This window comes from Beta vulgaris, chromosome 4 (genome assembly GCF_026745355.1).
Source record: "Beta vulgaris subsp. vulgaris cultivar EL10 chromosome 4, EL10.2, whole genome shotgun sequence".
Taxonomy (NCBI): domain Eukaryota; kingdom Viridiplantae; phylum Streptophyta; class Magnoliopsida; order Caryophyllales; family Amaranthaceae; genus Beta; species Beta vulgaris.
Genome location: NC_079205.1, coordinates 16,563,110 through 16,581,627, shown reverse-complemented (window position 1 = coordinate 16,581,627; position 18,518 = coordinate 16,563,110).

The window sequence follows — 18,518 nt, the reverse complement described above, 5'->3', positions numbered from 1 at the left end:
CCAATTTATTTATATATAAGTAACCCCAATTTGTTTATATAAGTAACCCCAATTTATTAATAAGAGCGACACCTTTTATTGTTACGCATAACCTTAAAATATTAGGAAAAATGGAAACTAATAAATTCACCTTTACCACTTCTGTCCAAAACAATCCCATCTTTTGAAAATCTGGAAACAATCCCACCTTTGACTCTCATCTTCTCAAAATAAGTGTTTTTACCTCTAACCTGTTTAACAAGCTATTTTTTTATTTTTTTATTTTTTGTCCTTTGATCTCTCTCTTACCACTCTCTCTTTCTAACTTACATCCTTCTTTCATGGCAGCCCCTCCATATCAATACCATAGGCACCACCATCACCCTCTTCCGCCTGAACCACCCTCTACCCCACCCCTGTCTATGAATTTGTTTGATTCAATGTTGTGTTCTTCATACTACTACATTGCAACAAGTATGAATACTTGGAGTAACCTCAACCCCAAAAACCGCCTCCACCCCACCATAACACCCACACCAAAAAACCACATCCAATCCTCCACCTTGAAACGCCTACCCCTAGCCCGAAATCCCTCTCCCACCCGCTTCCCGCTTAAAGGGTACTAACCACCCACCCTAACCACCTTTTCTCACTTCCATCTCACATCGACGAATCCACGCCCACCTTCTCTTAATCCCATCCCTGAACATCGTTGCTCTAGCAAATCACCAACCTGGAAACGAACCCAAGACGATGGAGGAAACAATTTTTAGGGTTTCGACTAGTGATGTGTTTTGGGTCGATGGTGTTTTTTTGGGTGGGGCTATTTTGCGGGTTTCCAGTGAGTTTTAGTGAGATTGGGCTTTGACAGAAAAGGGGTGGAGGTTGCTCCGGCTGGGAGGGGTTGCTCCGGCAAGGAGGGGGTGCTGTTGCTTTGGTATGGGATCGGGGAAGGGGCTAAGTTCAATGGGTTATTTTTTTGAATAACCAATTACAAATTGACATGTGGCAAGTAACCTTCATAAACAGGTTATCAACTTAATCATCTGGTTAAAAGCTTGTTTTGAGAAAATGGAGGGGTAAAAGGTGGGATTGTTTTGGGCAGAAGTGACAAAGGTCAGATTATTAGTTTCCATTTTTCCAAAATATTATGTAAGTAACCCCATTTACTTTTTGCAATGACCTCGTTTAGTTTTCGGAGTAACCTTGTTTAATCCTATGAGTAGCGTTTGTAATCATATGAGTGACCTTTTGTAATCGTATGAGTGACCTTTTGTAATCATATGAGTAACTTAGTTTAATATTACGAGTAACCTATTTTAATCATATGGGTAACCTAGTTTAACCTAATGAGTAGCCTCATTCATTTATACCAGTAACCTTATTTTTTCGTTCCAATATCCCCAATTGTTCACACAAGTATAGACAAATAATCGTGTCTCGCTATTTAAAGATCCAATAATAAAACATATATATCGTGCTCTTAATTGGTCCGACCCGAGGGGAGAGCTGTCTGAAAAGCCATCCCAAAACTATTTCGAAAAAGTGTTAAAGTCCTATTTTAAAGCTCAATTAATTATTCATGATAATTAATTGTATTTTGAGCCCAATCCTTTGAAAAACTCAATTAATTATTTAATAATAATTATTTTTTATTTAAATAAATAAATCTTTTAAAAGATATTTTAATAATCGGATTTTATCTCGTAAAATCAGATTTCCGAACTTAAGATAAAAGAACAATCTTTAAAACGCGTTATATAATCAAAATGTGTCAAAAGCAAGGCGGTGTGCCGAGCGCACCATTTTGCCAGATACTTTGCCACGTAACCACGTGCCTAGCGCACAAGATTACCACATAGACTTTTGTGTCATATAGAGTTATGGGCCAAGCGCACGTCTCTGTGCGAGACACATCTTTTTCTTTCTTATCTTTTTTAAAGCGTGTACCACGTGCACGCTTTCTATTGCGCATGTTGCGTCAGGCGCGCCAATCTGCACCCGACATGTGGATTTGTGCGTCACACGTTAGACTGGGCCTGGTGTAGCTGGCTCGTGAAGCACAATTCCATTTTTCCTATAAATACACCTGATTTTCGTACAGATTTCAGGATAAATTTTCACACTTAAACACTTCGAACTCTACGAATATATTTAGGGAACTCTCTACAAAACATCCTTACAAAAACTCATACTTTCAAACATATCTAACTTCCATTTTGTTCCTCTTCCCTTTGCCAAATGGCGTATGGATATTTTGGGACCTCTCCCTGTGGTCGCAAGACAGAAGAAGTTTGTATTGTGGTTGTTCACTACTTTACTAAATGGTTGGGTTGAAGCTGAGGCAGTGGAAGGCATAACTACGAACGACGTCAAGAGCTTTATTTGGAAAAATATCATAACCTGGTTCGGCATGCCGCAATCAATCGTCTTTGACAATGGTCCACAATTTGAAACGCCAAAGCTGAAAGATTAGTTAGTAGAAAGAGAGATCAAAGCTCACTTTGCTGCAATAGCCCACTCACAAGCCAATAGGCAAGTGGAATCCTTCAACAAGATCCGGTTAAATGGCATAAAAAGGAAGCTGGATAATGCCAAGGGACTGTGGGCTGAAGAACTACAACTGGTGTTATGGTTAATCAGAACCACGACCACAGGCAAGACACCTTTCATATTAGTCTATGGAACTGAAGTTGGCTTGCCCATTGAGATTGAAGAACTCACCCTGAGAGTCATGTTGTACACAGAAGAGGTCAATTGGGTCGCCTTCCGCATGGCCTTGGATCAAGTACTAAAGGTTAGGGGCAATGCACTATTGAGAATGCAATTGTACAAGCTGCGAATGGCTCGAGATTTTAACAAGAGAATCGCTAGCGACCACTGAAAGTAGGGGATTTGGTTCTAAGGAAGATGGAAGCCGTTGAACGGGCTAAGGAACTGGGAAAGTTGATACCAAATTGAGAGGGCCCTTAGCTGATTGTCCAAGAAGTAAGAAGTGGAACTTTTGGTCTCCAAGATATGGATGGACGACCAATACAACGCACTTGGAATTCAGACACTCTGAAGAAGTACCACGTCTAACCACAACATTTAGCAACAATACTAGTAGTCTGTATTCTCAACAATTGTCAAATCACAAAAAAAAAGAGAATTAGAAAAGTATACATTTATCTTGGAAGTTGGCTAAGTAAAATTCATATAATACAATTTCTACTTTCTCCTTATTCAGTATTGTTTCTTTATTTTACTAAAGTCATTCACTTTGGGGTATTTTTAACCACTAGTTAGCCTAGTGGTCTAAAAGTTAAATTAATTTAGATAAAATAGGAGAAAACAATAAACGACTAAAACCAAACTAAAAGAATGCTGACTCACCCTAATGATATGCCATGTTTATATGGCATTCTTGACACTTTTTCACTACTTACTAATGGGATTTGACACAAGTTTTGTAATGTTATTGATCTTTTTCTCTATTATGTTGTAATTTGCTCTTTTTAATCATTTGAGCTCATTTGTTGGAGAAAGTTCAAGTTAGAAAGTTAGCATGTCGAAGAAACTCTTTGAAGAGTTATCATAGTGAAGCAAGGAAGTAAGATGTGTGCTTCTTGAGTATTTTTGGTATGAGAAAGTCATTTTCAAGAAGAAAGAAGGAAGTTGTGTGGGCAGGCTCCGCGGTCGCGGAGCTAATGACCGCGGGAGCGACAGAATTTGGAGAAAAATTTAGGAAAACTGCCGTGAGCATCTCCGCGACCTCACCGCGGGCGCGGACCCCCCTCCGCGGTCGCGGAGCCCTGCAACGAGAAATTAGGCTTTTCGTCTTCCCCTATTTTTCTGATAAAAAGAACACTTTGTCTTGTGGGTTGGAAATGGTTTTTCATCTGTTTTAGAGAAGATTTTCAAATAAAAATTGTAATCCTTTATATTATGGAGAGCTAATCTTCCATCTTGGTGTATCAATCGAATCAACCATTTTAATCAACTTGTGAGTTCAATTCTTCCTTTTAAATTGCTTGAATGTTGATGATTCTTCATGTTCTTCATGTTTGATTGTTTTTGTGCTTAAGTTAACTTGATCAATTAACTTTTGCTTATTACAATCTCTACTATCTAGATAATTGTCTGCTTTGAGATTATCTAGGGTTTGTAGTTTATGCCCAATTATCGCACGCTCGTGGATGATTGAGTATAAGAAGAATCATCATATAATTTTGCATTCGACCGCTTGTGTGAATGCTAGATTACCCTATTGAAATCTCCCTAGTTGTTATCTAATTGCTTAATTAAACATAGAACGCTCGGGCTAGGTTGTTACGCCATTAAGGGTCAGATTAGAGCGCTCGCTTAGTCTTACCACTACGTTAGGGGAGATTGAATCTTATGATTCACAATAGGGCGTTCAAGTAACTTAGGTGTTGAATTGTTCAATGATCAAGGGTTGAATTGGTTGTGAAGATTGATTGCCAAGATCTCGTTTATTATTTGATTTTCCTTGTTTTTTGCTTTGTTTGTTTCATTTTCATTCCTCAAAACCCCCCATTGTTACCATAGCACACGTCTAGTCAAACCAGACCTACCTTCTCCGTGGATTCGAACCTTACTTCCTTATACTATGTTTGTGTAGGGTAGTATTGATTTATTTGCGCGTTAGCCGATATGACTTAGGCCTCGCCACCTAACAAGGGATAATCATTATTCGGACGCACATTGCTTTCTCAAGGAGACCGACCAAAATGTAATAAACCTAAAGAACGGTAGATTACATATCTGGTTAGCTAATTAGTGATAATCTGTAGTAGGGAAACATCATGGTCTCCTAAAGGAAGCCGACCAGAAATAAGGTGGTAAATGTATATTACTTCCAAAGGTAAGATCAACCAACTAGTAATGATCTTAGTAAAGGAACATTTTACTACAAGACGAACACTACTTCCTAAAGGAAGCTGATCAGGAAATGGTAACCTCATAAAACAACAACCATATAACACAAGGTTGGCAGGTGTATATATATCCAAGCTCGTTCAGAATGAGAGTCATACAGAGGTTCGACCTATATATGGTTGTCGTTATCCTTCTTGAAACACAACTCGTCCATAATGACAAGACGAGCTCATCTCCAAAGGGGGGGGGATAGCCAAGCCATAAAACTTCTCTAAAACACTCATTTAGGATGAGTCCCATTTGACTTGGACATTTGTTCAAAAAAATTAGATGGTCGTCTGGTAATCAAGATGAGTTCCATTTGTATTTGGGGTATCTGTACAAAATTACATATCAAGAATCTTAGAATGAGCCCATCATAACTTGGGCAAAATAGTTTGAAGTTCGATTATCGTCGAGATTCTTGGACGAGTCTTAATTGAATTTATGCTTATTTGTTTAAAGTTCAAAGATAGTTCAGATTCTTGGATGTGTCTCCATTAAACTTGTGCTTATTTGTTTAAAGTTCAAAGATAGTCCAGATTCTTGGACAAGTCTCAATTAAATAAACTTGGCCTTATTTAAAGTCCAGATTCTTGGACGAATCCAAAAACAAACATAGTTAGATAAACTAAGTTATATCAACGCAGTTGTGAAACAAGAAATTGATCATTAGTACTCGTCCAAAGCTTACAAACTAATCTAGGTAGAAGAAGATTGAATTACAGAGATGGCAATCAGCCAAGATACATTAAAAACTAAGCCTAAAACTAGGCACTCTATTCAGCAGGAGGTGTATCTTGGCTGACGGGATGGTCCTCGGGGATTTCCTGTCTGTTCTTGGGAGACTCTTGTTCATTCTCCACCTCTTCATCGTTTGAATCCGTGAAGGTAAGGGGGGATCCTCATCTCCCACTTTCGCCTTGTGAAGATTCTCCTAAAAGAGTAAGCAACGTTCAAAGCGAGGAAAGTCCTCAAGCTCAGCCAACATCTCAAAGGGGATTAGAGCCCAGCCCTTGCACGGTTCAATAACCTCGGCCAGGACCTCCTAGGCATCGTTTAAGGACTAAGCCACCTCTGCCTTCAGATGACCATTCTTCTCACTTCGCGTGAAGTTATTCCTTCTGAGATGAGCGGCGTCCAAGAGAACAATGTTCCTCTGCTCCTTCATCTCGGCCAAAACTGTGTCCATAGCCAGTTGCCATTTAGCCTTCTCATCAAGCAACTGGTTAATCTTGATGAGAAACTGCTTGTTTTTGGACTCCATTTTGGCCTTACGTTTTCCCCTGGCTTCCCGAGATTGACGATGAAGGGTCTCCAACATTTGACAGTCATGCATGGCCCTGTCCGCAACCGTTGTAGCTTGGTGGACGAGGTGCTTATTTTCTTTTCTAATCTCCCTCGCCCAATCTTCAATGATCATGTAGCGAGCAAGAAGCTCTAACCATGACAAACAAACACCGGTTAGTAAACGAGTGGAAAAATTTGAAAATACAACAAAACTAAATTGAAAACAGCCAACAACTTACCCCAGCTGCAAGTTGAGACATGTAGCCAACAGAGGGGTGTTCATAAGAAATCGAAACCGAAAAATCGTACCGAAATATCGAAAAAACGATCTAAATGGGTGGTTACCATGACGATGAAAAAAAGTTTCAACGGTACGGTTACCTAACCGATAAAATTCACGATTAAATGGTATGGTTACAGTTATGATTTTTGAGTGAACGGTTAATCGAAATATTATTTTTCTATATTGAATTGTTGTGAAACACTTTCAAATAATTACATTAATTCTAATATTTGTTCCAAATTTACAACAATTAGGTAAAGTATGTAATTACTTGGAAACTCTAATGCTAATATAAACACTATAATTAGGAAATAAAGTGAATTATTAGTATTAGTTTATATTTTTCAATAGATTTATTATTAATTCCGATTGGATTGGATTTCGGTTTTTATCCGAATAACTTTTAGGCCTGCATATATCAATTGTTGAAAGTTTTAAGGTGGTCATATTTGAAAGGAAATTTTTACATGATGGCCCTTAACTTTGGGAAATTCTACATGGTGGATAGAAAAGAATTGGGTTTTCTTAATTATGTGACAACAATGGAACTTTTTTTCGTTAATTCCCCGTTAATTAGGTTATTTGATTGATGTTTTTACTTATTTTCTCCTAAAGTCTCTTCAAATGAATATATTTCACCAGATATTTTTCCCACCAAACAGTAAACCTCCATACCTTCTAATGGTTTCCCATGTTGATCTTTGTCCATTTCTCCCTTCTTTTTTCTTTATATCATCTTCTTCATTGCTCAATGGAAGGAGGCTTCAACATTGCAATGATGGAGCATTCCAGCTGCCACTCACCAAAACTTACTGAGGTGAGTTTTTTAGATACAATTGTGAACCTTAGGAGGCCCTATTTTAAATAGGAAAAATTATCAGAAACTACCTTTTAATGACACTTTTTTTTAATAAAAAAACTACCTTATATCACGTTTATTTTACATAACTACCTTATAAGTGGAAAAACTTTAAAAAGCACTACCAAATGTACAATTTACTAACCATGGTTAACTATACTCTCCAATTGTCCCTCTAATATAAGATTATGAAAATACCCCTTAAATGACCCCAACCACCCTCTTTGTTTATTCCCTCACAGCAGCATTTTTTCATCCCTTCCACAATCCCTTCTAGACTCATTGAAATTTTTTTCACTTCGTCACTGCCAATTTTTTTTCCCACTTTCTTTCAATTACCCAACTAGGTACACGTGCATCAAATCGCATCTAAGTCATTGAGAGAAAGATCCATATATTGCAAGTTGGGTTAGAAATGGAATTGCAGAGTAGCAATTAGTGATTTTATCAAGCGAATTCCCAATATCACTTGTCTCCCCTCTGTTTTATGATGAACTAGAGATATCTATGTCTCCACTTGATCCAGATAATTAGGGTCTATCATTAATATCTAGACGATAAGGCACAGTTGTGCACAGGGTTAGCCATCTATGTTTACATTATAAGTAGGGGCTTAGGGTAATAACTATGGCGTTCATAGTCATGAATGCCATTGCTTTTTTCCGTCTGTTGAGATTGCTGAGGATGATGCTGAAATTCGTAGTATAAATTTACGGGAAGATTTCACTGAGGTGGCTAGAGAATTACCCTTACTACGTTGAGAGTCTCACCTTCAATAATTATAGTGAGGTAGCTTCGCAAAAGCTTTTGACTTGTTTTTTTCATACTATATATAGTAGGTTACTTAACCCCTATTGTAAGAACCAAAAGTTTCACTTCTTTGAATGTTTAAATGTGGGCAAAGGATGCTAGTGTTAGTTACCATTGAAATGATGGGTTGGGAGATTTTTTGCTAGGAAATATTATATAGGATATGTTTCCTTATGTATAGGTTTCTTTGTTGATATAGTTTCCTACTTTTTTGTACTATATATACATATTTGAGATGAATAGAAAGGCAAGCAATTAAACCTTAATCACTTCTTTACATGGTATCAGAGCCATAATTTTTTTTCTCTCCATTTTTTTTCTCATGGCCGGCGATAATCATGACAAACCGCAGGAAACTTCTATCTCCCGCATTGACAAACCCTTTCTTTCTCGGCACTGGTGATCGACCCGACGATTTCATCACTATGACTCGCCTCTAATCTAACAATTATGATGACTGGGCGTGCGACGTCCAACTTGCCTTCGAGGCTCGCCGGAAGTTCTGTTTCGTCGACGGCTCTTTGCGTGGTCCGCTTGCTCCCTTCACCAATGCCGCTGGATTACCGTTAATGCTATGGTTATTTCTTGGCTCCTCAACACGATTGACGTTGAGGTTAAAGGTACATTAAGCAAGTTTCGTGAGGCACATCCATTACAGAGTCATTTAAAAACTAGATTTGCTACCATTAACGGACCTAGGATCCATCAATTAAAATCCGCTATTACTAAGTGTGAACAAACCAAAAACATGAGTGTCTCTACTTATTATGAAAAATTGAATGTTTTGTGGCATGAACTTTTCAAGCATGAGCCTTTAATTTCATGCACATGTGCCTCTCCTTGCCCGATCAGTTCTCTACACGCTGAACGGCGTGAAAATCAACGTCTTCATGATTTTTTGATGGGTCTTTACTCTGAATTTTTTGGTCGTCTTCATACTCAACTTTTGTTCACTGATCCTTTGCCTTCCCTTGACCGTGCGTATCAACTCGTGGCTCAAGAAGAATGAGTGCGCACGGCCAGATCCACCACCGACGACAAACCCGTTGAGGTTCTCAAGCTCGTTGTGCGCGGCCTGCTTAGCTCTGCCGGTTCAACTGCCCTAACCGAGGCTCCACTAACCGCTCCACGTGCACCCACTGTCATAAGGTGGGGCACGATATTGCTCGCTGTTGGTCCCTCCATATCTGTGCTCACTGTAAAAAGCCTGGCCATGAAATATCGAAGTGTTATGAATTAGTTGGGTATCCCGAGGGCTTGGACGCCAAGCCTCGCTCATCAAAGGCCCCAGCTGGCCGTTGCCGCGAGTCTGTGGCAGCTCACGTCACTGCCGTGGTCGGGGCTGCTGCCTCACTGACTCCATCTGCTTTACCATCCTCTAGTGCTCTCTTTACTCCCAAACAATCGAAGGCAATTGCCGGTATTTTAATTTGGTTCCACCAAGGTTTTGGATGACAGGTTAAGTGGTGAATTTTCTTCTTCTTCCTGGATCATTGATAGTGGTGCTACTCATCATGTTACGGGTGAGAGTTCTTTCATGTTTGATATGGTTTCTATTCCTCTATGTTCGGTTGGTCTTCCTAATGGAAGTAAAGCAGTGGCCACGCAAAAGGGTTCGGTTAGGTTGTCTCCTTCTATTACTCTTAATAACGTTATTTTAGTTCCTCAGTTTAGTTGTAGTTTACTTTCTGTTGCACAACTGTCTACTGTTTTGAAGTGTTTTGTTCAATTTAACTCTTCTATGTGTGCTATACAAAACCCTATGAGGGTGCTGATTGGAACGGGTCGTAGAGAGGATGGACGTTACTACTTCAATGGTGGTGTTGATGTTCCTTTGGTTTCAGTTAATGGCGTATCTACTGACTTTGAGTTGTGGCATCGTCGTATGGGCCATCCCTTCCTTTGTGCGGTCATAAGGGCAGTTTGAATAATGCATTTGAAATTTGTTTTATGCTAAACATTCTAGAGATAGGTTTCCTTTGAGTGACAATAAAGCTAGTAGGATCTTTGAGAAGGTTCATTATATTTTGTGGGGTCCCTACAAACATGTTTCTTCTTATGGGGCCCGTTATTTCTTGACTATTGTTGATGACTTTTCTAGGGTTGTTTGGGTTTATTTAATGGTAGATAAGACTGAGGTTTTTCCCATGTTTATGAACTTTGTTGCTATGGTTGATAGGCAATTTTCTCAAACGATTAAGGTCATTCAAAGTGACAATGGCACTGAATTTAATTATTTGCTTGATTTCTTTTCTTCATCTGGCATCATTTTTCAAACTTCTTGTGTTGCTACTCCACAACAAAATGGGCGGGTAGCACGGAAACACCAACATATTCTTAATGTTGGGCGTGCTTTACGGTTTCAAGCTCATCTTCCTATTTATTTTTGAGGGGAAAGTATACTTGTTGCAGCTCACTTAATCAACCGTACTTCTTCTCCTATTCTTCACAATAAATCTCCCTTTGACATTCTTTTTGGTTTCTCTCCTTCTTATGATGCTATTCGCACATTTGGTTGTCTTTGTTTTGCCATAATCATAAAACTAAAGGGGATAAATTTGCTAGTAGAAGTCGGAAGTGTGTATTTGTTGGTTACCCTTTTGGTAAGAAAGGTTGGCGGTTGTTTGATCTTGACACCAAGGAATTTTTTATTTCCCGGGATGTCAAATTTTTTGAGGATATGTACCCTTTCTTATCTCCTGATGATGTCAATATTGATCCTTCTAGTTTGGTCCCTTGTGGCGTTCCCATTCATCTGGATTTTGATGATGATTATATGCTATCTCCTGCTCCCACAAATTCGCCCTCCACAAAATTGCCCAATCCGCCTAATTCCCTCTCTTAGCCTGCCTCTTTTTTACCCACTCAAACAGTTCCTGACTTGACCTCTCAGCCCCAACCAACTTCTACATCTCATCCTACTTCAATCTCTTCCTCCTAGCCCACAGATCATGAACTCCCCCAGCCCAATCTGCTCTCCTCTTCTCCCCCCCGGACTCCCCACTCTCCTAACCCATTACTCACTCTCCTATTTCCCCAATTCTTAGGCCCTGTGTCTCCCAGCTTGGCCTAGTGGACCTGCCCAGTCCCTCTCCTGGCGCGCGCTCCACTACTCTTGCCTCCAGCCCATCTTCTTTGGGCCTCCTCTCTTCCTCTCCTCTTTCTTCTTCTGATGTGTTTGACCCTTCCCATGATTCTACTGTTTTGGGACGTGGTCTGCGGACCAAGATTCCCTTTGTCATTTTAAAGGATTATGTCAATGATGTTGTTTAGGATTGTCCATCTTCCTCTACTCCTGCTCCGTTTTCTTCCTCAGGTACTCCTTACCCTCTAGCTCACTATATAAATTGTTCAAATTTTTCTGCATATTATTTGAAGTTTGTTGCAGCTCTTGTTTCTACTACTGAGCTTCTGTCCTTTAAGGAAGCTATGCGGAGTGAAAACAGTCTATGGAGGCTGAAATTCAGGCGTTGGAGGATAATGGTACTTGGTCTTTGGAAGCATTGCCTCCCGGGAAACGGGCTCTAGGTAGTCTATGGGTGTATCGCACCAAGTATTTGACAAATGGTGATGTTGAGCCGCTTAAGTCTCGCTTGGTTGTTTTAGGCAATCATCAGGAAGCTGGTATTGATTACACGGAAACATTCGCTCCTGTTGCTAAAATGACCACCATGTGCACTTTTCTTGCTATAACTACTTCTAAAAATTGGGAGCTTCATTAGATGGATGTTTATAATGCCTTTCTTCATGGTGATATAGGTGAAGAAGTTTATATGAAACTCCCTCCGGGTTTTGCATGCTCTAACCCTAATCTTGTCTGTCGTCTCCGCAAATCTTTATATGGTTTGAAGCAAGCTCCTCAATGTTGGTTTGCCAAATTGGTTACTGCCTTGAAGGATTATGGTTTTCTTCAATCTTACTTGGACTACTCTCTCTTCACTTATAACTCATCACTCTGTTCAAATTAATGTCTTGGTGTATGTTGATGATCTTATTATTTCAGGTAATGATCCGTTGCGCTTTCTACATTCAAGGCTTATTTGAGTGATTGTTTTAAAATGAAAGATTTGGGGGTCTTGAAGTACTTTCTTGGCATTGAGGTGGCTGTGAGTTCCTCTGGTATTTTTCTCTATCAAAGAAAATACACTCTTGATATTATTTTCGAGGGTTGTTTGTTGGGTTCTAAGCCTTCTGGCTTTCCTATAGAGCAGAATCATCGTCTTGCTCTAGCTTCTGGTCCTTTATTATCTGATGCTGCTGCTTATCGTCGTCTTGTGGGTCGTTTGATTTATTTGGCTGTTACTCGTCCTGATTTGGCCTATTCGGTACATGTGCTTTCTCAATTCATGCAGGAACCTCAGCAAGAGCACTGAGAGGCTGCCTTGCGTGTTTTTCGATATTTGAAAGGTACTCTTGAGAAGGGTATTCTTTAGTTCCGACAGTGACCTTTCCCTTGAGGGCTGGTGTGATTCTAATTGGGCAACATGCCCTATTACTCGGCATTCCTTATCCGGCTGACTCATTTTTCTGGGTCAATCCCCCATCTCTTGGAAGACCAAAAAGCAGCATACCGTTTCTCGATCTTCTGCTGAGGCGGAATATCGATCCAAGGCCTCTATTACTTGTGAGTTAAAATGGTGAAGGCTTTGTTGTTAAGCTTAGGTGTCCATCATCCTAAGGCTATTCCTCTCTTTTGTGATAGCTAGTCTGCTCTTCATATTGCCAAAAATTCGGTTTTCCATGAATGTACGAAGCACATTGAGGTTGATTGTCACTTTGTTTGTGACGCTATTCGCGATGGTCTCATTCATCCCTCTTATGTCTCTACCAGGACACAACTTGTTGATATTTTCACCAAGGCTCTTGGGCGCTCTCAGTTTGATTTGTTATTGTCCAAGTTGGGGATTTTCGATCTCTCCCATGTCCAACTTGAAGGGGGGTGTTAGGAAATATTGTATAGGATATGTTTCCTTATGTATAGGGTTCTTTGTTGATATAGTTTCCTACTTTGCTACACTATATATACATGTTTGAGATGAATAGAAAGGCAAAAAATTAAACCATAATAACTTCTTTATATTTTTGTTTAGGGGTTATAGGTCTATATGAACTACTAATGTAATCAGAAGACAAAAGGATGATGACGAGAGATATGCTGTTGCAGTGAGAATTTGACAGTGAGGAAGTGAAAAAAATTTCATCGATAGAGTCTAGAAGGCAACGGGATATGGTATAATGGTAATGTCACTACTCTGCAGTTCAATGGTTGAAGGGATGAAAAATTGCTACGGTGAGAATAAACAAAGATGGTGGTTAGAGTCATTTAATGGGGTATTTTTGTAATCTTAAATTAGAGGGATAAGTGGAGGAAATAGTTAACCATTGTTAGTAAATTCTACATTTGGTAGTGCTTTTTAAAAAATTTCCACTTATAAGGTAATTTTGTAAAATAAACGTGATATAAGATAGTTTTTTTTTTTTAAAAAAAAGTATCTTTAAAAGATAGTTTCTAAAACAACTTTTAAATATTTTTAGAGGATGAACTTTTCTCTCTCCCGCGTATTCTAGCGCCAAGCTGGTAGCCATGGGCAGACCTCGAGGGTCGAAAAATTCAAAGGTTACGAACAATGGAAAAGGAAAGAGGAGTGGTCCTTCAACGATGGATGCACGGAAAACAAGATCGATGGATGAACTTACTGGAGTTCCAATGCTGGAGGTTCGTACGGTGGAATCTTCCGAGGAAGAAGGTGAGATTTTAACTCCTAAATCATCTTTGAATGCTCTTAAAAAACAATCGGCAGAAAAACAATTATTCTCGGAATGGTTGAATGTTCTTAATAGTGATGTAAAATCGAATGGAAAGAATGGTGATACTGGAGTAACTGGAGGAAATGGAGGGATTAATAATGGTGAAATGGCGGGAAATCTTGAAACAAGAACTGATAAAGAAAATCTTGAAAACATACCTGTGATTGAATTAGATGATATACATGATGAAATTTAATTTTGGCAATTCTCTATTGTGTGTTATGTTTTGGGAGCCAATCCACCCAAAAATGTTATGGAAGGTTTTCTGCGACGCATTTGGGGGAGATTGAATATTGATAGAATTGCTAGTATGGGGAATGGGATATATTTGATTCGCATGCTTAATCAAGAAGATCAGGAGAAAATAATGGCGGATGAGTGTAAGTTTTTTGATGGCAAACCTTTAATTGTTCAATATTGGAAACCTGAAGGTGATTGGAGTAGGAAGACTGTGGATAAGGTGCCAATATGGATTGAATTGGGGGGTCTTGACATGAAGTACTGGGGTGAGAAGAGCCTAAGTAAGATAGTGGGTGTGATTGGTAGATATATGAGAATGGATCAGATGACTAAGGAGAAGGAAGATTTGAGGTTTGCAAGGGTATTAGTGGAAGTTATGATAGATTAAGCGTTTCCTGAATGCATTCAATTCAAGAATGAACATGGATGTGTTATAACACAGATGGTGTATTATCAATGGAAACCTATAAGGTGTTTGAATTGTAAGGGCTATGGGCATGGTGTGGAGGCCTGTGTCAAGAATAAAAAAGGCAAGCAGCAATGGGTGGTGAAGAAACATGGGAATAATGAGGGTGGTGCTAAGGGAAAAGAGCAACATGTTGAGGTTTCTGATAAGGGAAACTAAAGAAGTAGCACACAAGCCATCTCTGGTAACTAGTCCCAAGGCTGGAGGGATAGTGAGCAGGGGATCCAAACAACAACATGTTGAGGTTTCAGATACTCCAGTAATGAACAGGTATGATGTCTTAAATAAGGCCACAACAGAAGAGTGGTTTTATGAATTGGGGCAGCAACAAAGTAAGGAGGTGCAGGGGTTAAAGTCCCCTGAAGGTCATGGATAATATTCTAGTGTGGAATACTAGGGGCCTAAATAGAGGCAGTAAACAACATGAAATGCAGAGATTTATTCAGAAGAATCATGTTGCTCTATTTGGGCTCTTAGAGACAAAGGTTAGGATTCCTAAAATGGGGATACTTTATCAAAACCTTTGTCCTGGGTGGTGTTTTAGTACTAATAGTAGTATAGTGGATAGAGGCAGAATTGTGATTGGTTGGCTTCCTAGTGAATGCAATGTGGATATAGTTTTGATGACAGCTCAACTTATACATTGCAAGGTGGAACCAGTTGGGAAGGGAGTGGTCTTCTATTGTAGTTTTGTATATGGATACAATGATAAAAGTGAAAGACAGGTATTATGGAGGGATTTAGAGGCAGTTAAAACTTCTCAACCTTGGGTGGTGATGGGAGACTTTAATGTTGTCTTGAACCTTGATGAGCGAGTTGGATCTCTTGTTAGGATGAGTGAAGTCCAAGAGTTTAGAACTTGCACTTTGAAGTGTGGACTAAGTGATATTAAATAAGCAGGCAGATTCTTCACTTGGAATAATAAGCAGGAGGGTTGCCAGAGGATTTATTCCAAAATTGATAGAGTTATGTCTAATATTGAGTGGGTGGATCAATATGAGAATGTTATGGTGACTTATTTACCTGAAGGTGAATATGATCACTGTCCTGGTTTGGTGTGTATGCATAAGGAGATGAAGGGTAGGAAGCCTTTCAGATTCTTCAATATGTGGGTTGAAGGACCTGGGTATATGGAGATGGTGAAGGATGTTTGGCAAAGGAATGTTAGTGGCTGCGAAATGTTTCAAGTTATTCAGAAACTTAAAATGTTGAAAACAAGGTTGAAGAAGTTCAATCAAGAGGGATATTCTGATGTTCAGGTACAGGCTCACAAAGCTTACACTCATATGTTGACAATGCAAGACAAAGCTCATGAGTGTATTAGAGATAGCACTCATATAGCTGCTGAGAGGCAGGCTGTTGCAGAGTATAAAAAGGCACAGGAGATCTACTTGTGTTTTTTGAGACAGAAAGTTAAGGAGAGATGGATAGACAAGGGTGATGAGAACACTAAAGTCTTTCATCAATCTATTAGAGCAAGAAGAACATGTAACAAAATTTATGCCATTCAAAAGAATACAGGAGAATGGGTTCATGAAGAAGAGCAGATTAAGGATGCTTTTGTTCAGTTTTGTACAGATTTACTAGGAACTCATATGGAAGATAGATGTGGGATCAAATAGGAGATAATTAATGAGGGCATGGTGCTAAATGAGGAGCAGAAAAGGACCCTTTGTAGGCCAGTCACAGGCTCACAGCTGAAGATGTCAAGAGAGTTTTGATGGAAATCCCTAATGAGAAGGCCCCTGGTAATGATGGTTATAGTAGTTTCTTCTTTAAACATAGTTGGGAAGTTGTGGGTCAGGATATTACTGCTGCTGTATTGGATTTTTTCCACACAGGAAAGTTGCTGAAGGAAGTTAATGTTACATCCATAACATTAATTCCTAAAGTTAAAAATGCTTCTCATGTTAGCAACTTGAGGCCCATTTCTTGCTGCTCCGTCATATATAAATGTATCACCAAGATTATATGTGATAAATTGAGGATTGTACTTCCTGGGTTGGTGTCTCAAACACAAGGTGCTTTTGTCTCTAATAGGAGTATATTGCACAACATTTTATTATGCCAGGACATAGTGAAAATGTACAAGGAGAGACAAAAATAGAAATGTTGCCTTATGAAGATAGATCTTCAAAAGGCTTATGTACTATAAGCTGGGAATTTCTAGAGGAACTCTTAGCAGCTCTTCAATTCCCCAGAAGATTCATTGATTGGATTATGGTGTGTGTGAAGAGTCCTACATTTACATTGATGATAAATGGAAGCACAACTGGATTTTTTAAATCCAAGAGGGGTATAAGATAGGGGGACCCAATGTCCCCTCTCTTATTTGTTCTAGGGATGGAATATTTTTCTAGAATAAAGAAGTGTATTGGGAGGCAGCAGGAGTTCCAATTCCATCCCAGATGTTCTAGCTTGGCTATTAACCATCTGTGCTTTGCTGATGAAGTGGTGTTGTGCTGTAAAGGGGAGTTCAAGTCGGTGTATATGTTGCTTCAGGGTGTTAAACTATTTGCTGCTACATCAGGGCTGCAAGCTAACCCTCATAAGTCTGAATTTTATTGTTGTGGCTTATCTGCTCTTGAGAACAGAAGAATCCAAGACTGCTCAGGATTTCAACAGGGGTCATTGCCTTAAGTACCTAGGTATACCAATCAATAGCAAAAAAATCTCTGCAGCAAATTGTGAGAAACTAGTTGATAAAATGGTGATGAAAATTCGAGTATGGAGTACAAGGAACATTTCATTTGCTAGGAGACAACAATTGGCAAATGCTGTGTTATTGAGCATAAGTGTGTATTGGTCACAAATTTTTATTCTTCCCAAAGCTGTGGTTAAACAAATTAACTCCATATGTAGATCATTTTTGTGGACTGGCTGCAGTAATTCTCCTAAACCTGGGTATGTGAGCTGGGAAGAGGTCTGTAAGCCTAAACCTCATGGTGGGCTGGGTTTTAGAGCTCTAGGCCCTCGAAATTTGGCTATGATTGGGAAGTTGGTTTGGGATATTGCAAGGAAGGCTGATAACCTGTGTGTTAAATGGATTCATGATAGATACATCAGAACAAATGAGTGGAGTACCTTTGTAGCTCCACAAGGGGCCAGCTGGGTGGTCAAGACAATCTGTAAAATCAAGGAGAAACTGATGAGATCTTGTGGTGTTACCTGGATGTTGAATCAGAAATATAGTATAACTACTATATATCAGAAGCTGGTGGGCCTTGGGGTTAAGGAACACTGGTGTCAAGTAGTCTGGAGTCACCAGAATGTGCCAAAACATAGATTTGTGGGCTGGTTGGCCATGAAAGACAGGTTACAGACTCGAGCAAGACTAGCTCATATTGGTGTGTGTGAGAATAACAGTTGTTTGTTATGTGCTAGTGATGTGGAAGATGGAAAACATCTATTTTTTGATTGCTGTTATAGCAAACAATGCATTAACCAGATTATGCTCTAGCTAGGCATCAATGTTGTTACTAATAATTTGCAGCAAATACTGGAATGGGTGAACAGAAGGTACAAAGGTGGAAAATTCAGGAAGAAAGTGGTGATTGCTAGCTTTATGGCTGTTGTTTACAAAATTTGGCAGGAGAGGAATAATGTTCTTTGGAACCAGTATGTGCATACTATAGATATGGTTGTAAATGACATCAAATGTATTGTAAAACAAAGAATTAAATCTAGATTGCCTAGTAGAATAGGAGAAGTTGATAGGCAATGGGTGTATAGCTTATAAAGATTCTGATCCTATAGCTTGTGTTGTAAATGTGATTTGTGGTGATATATAAGTTTTACTTACTTAACAAAAAAAAAAAATAGTTTCTAACAGTTTTTCCTTTTAAATACAAATTTTGCAGGTT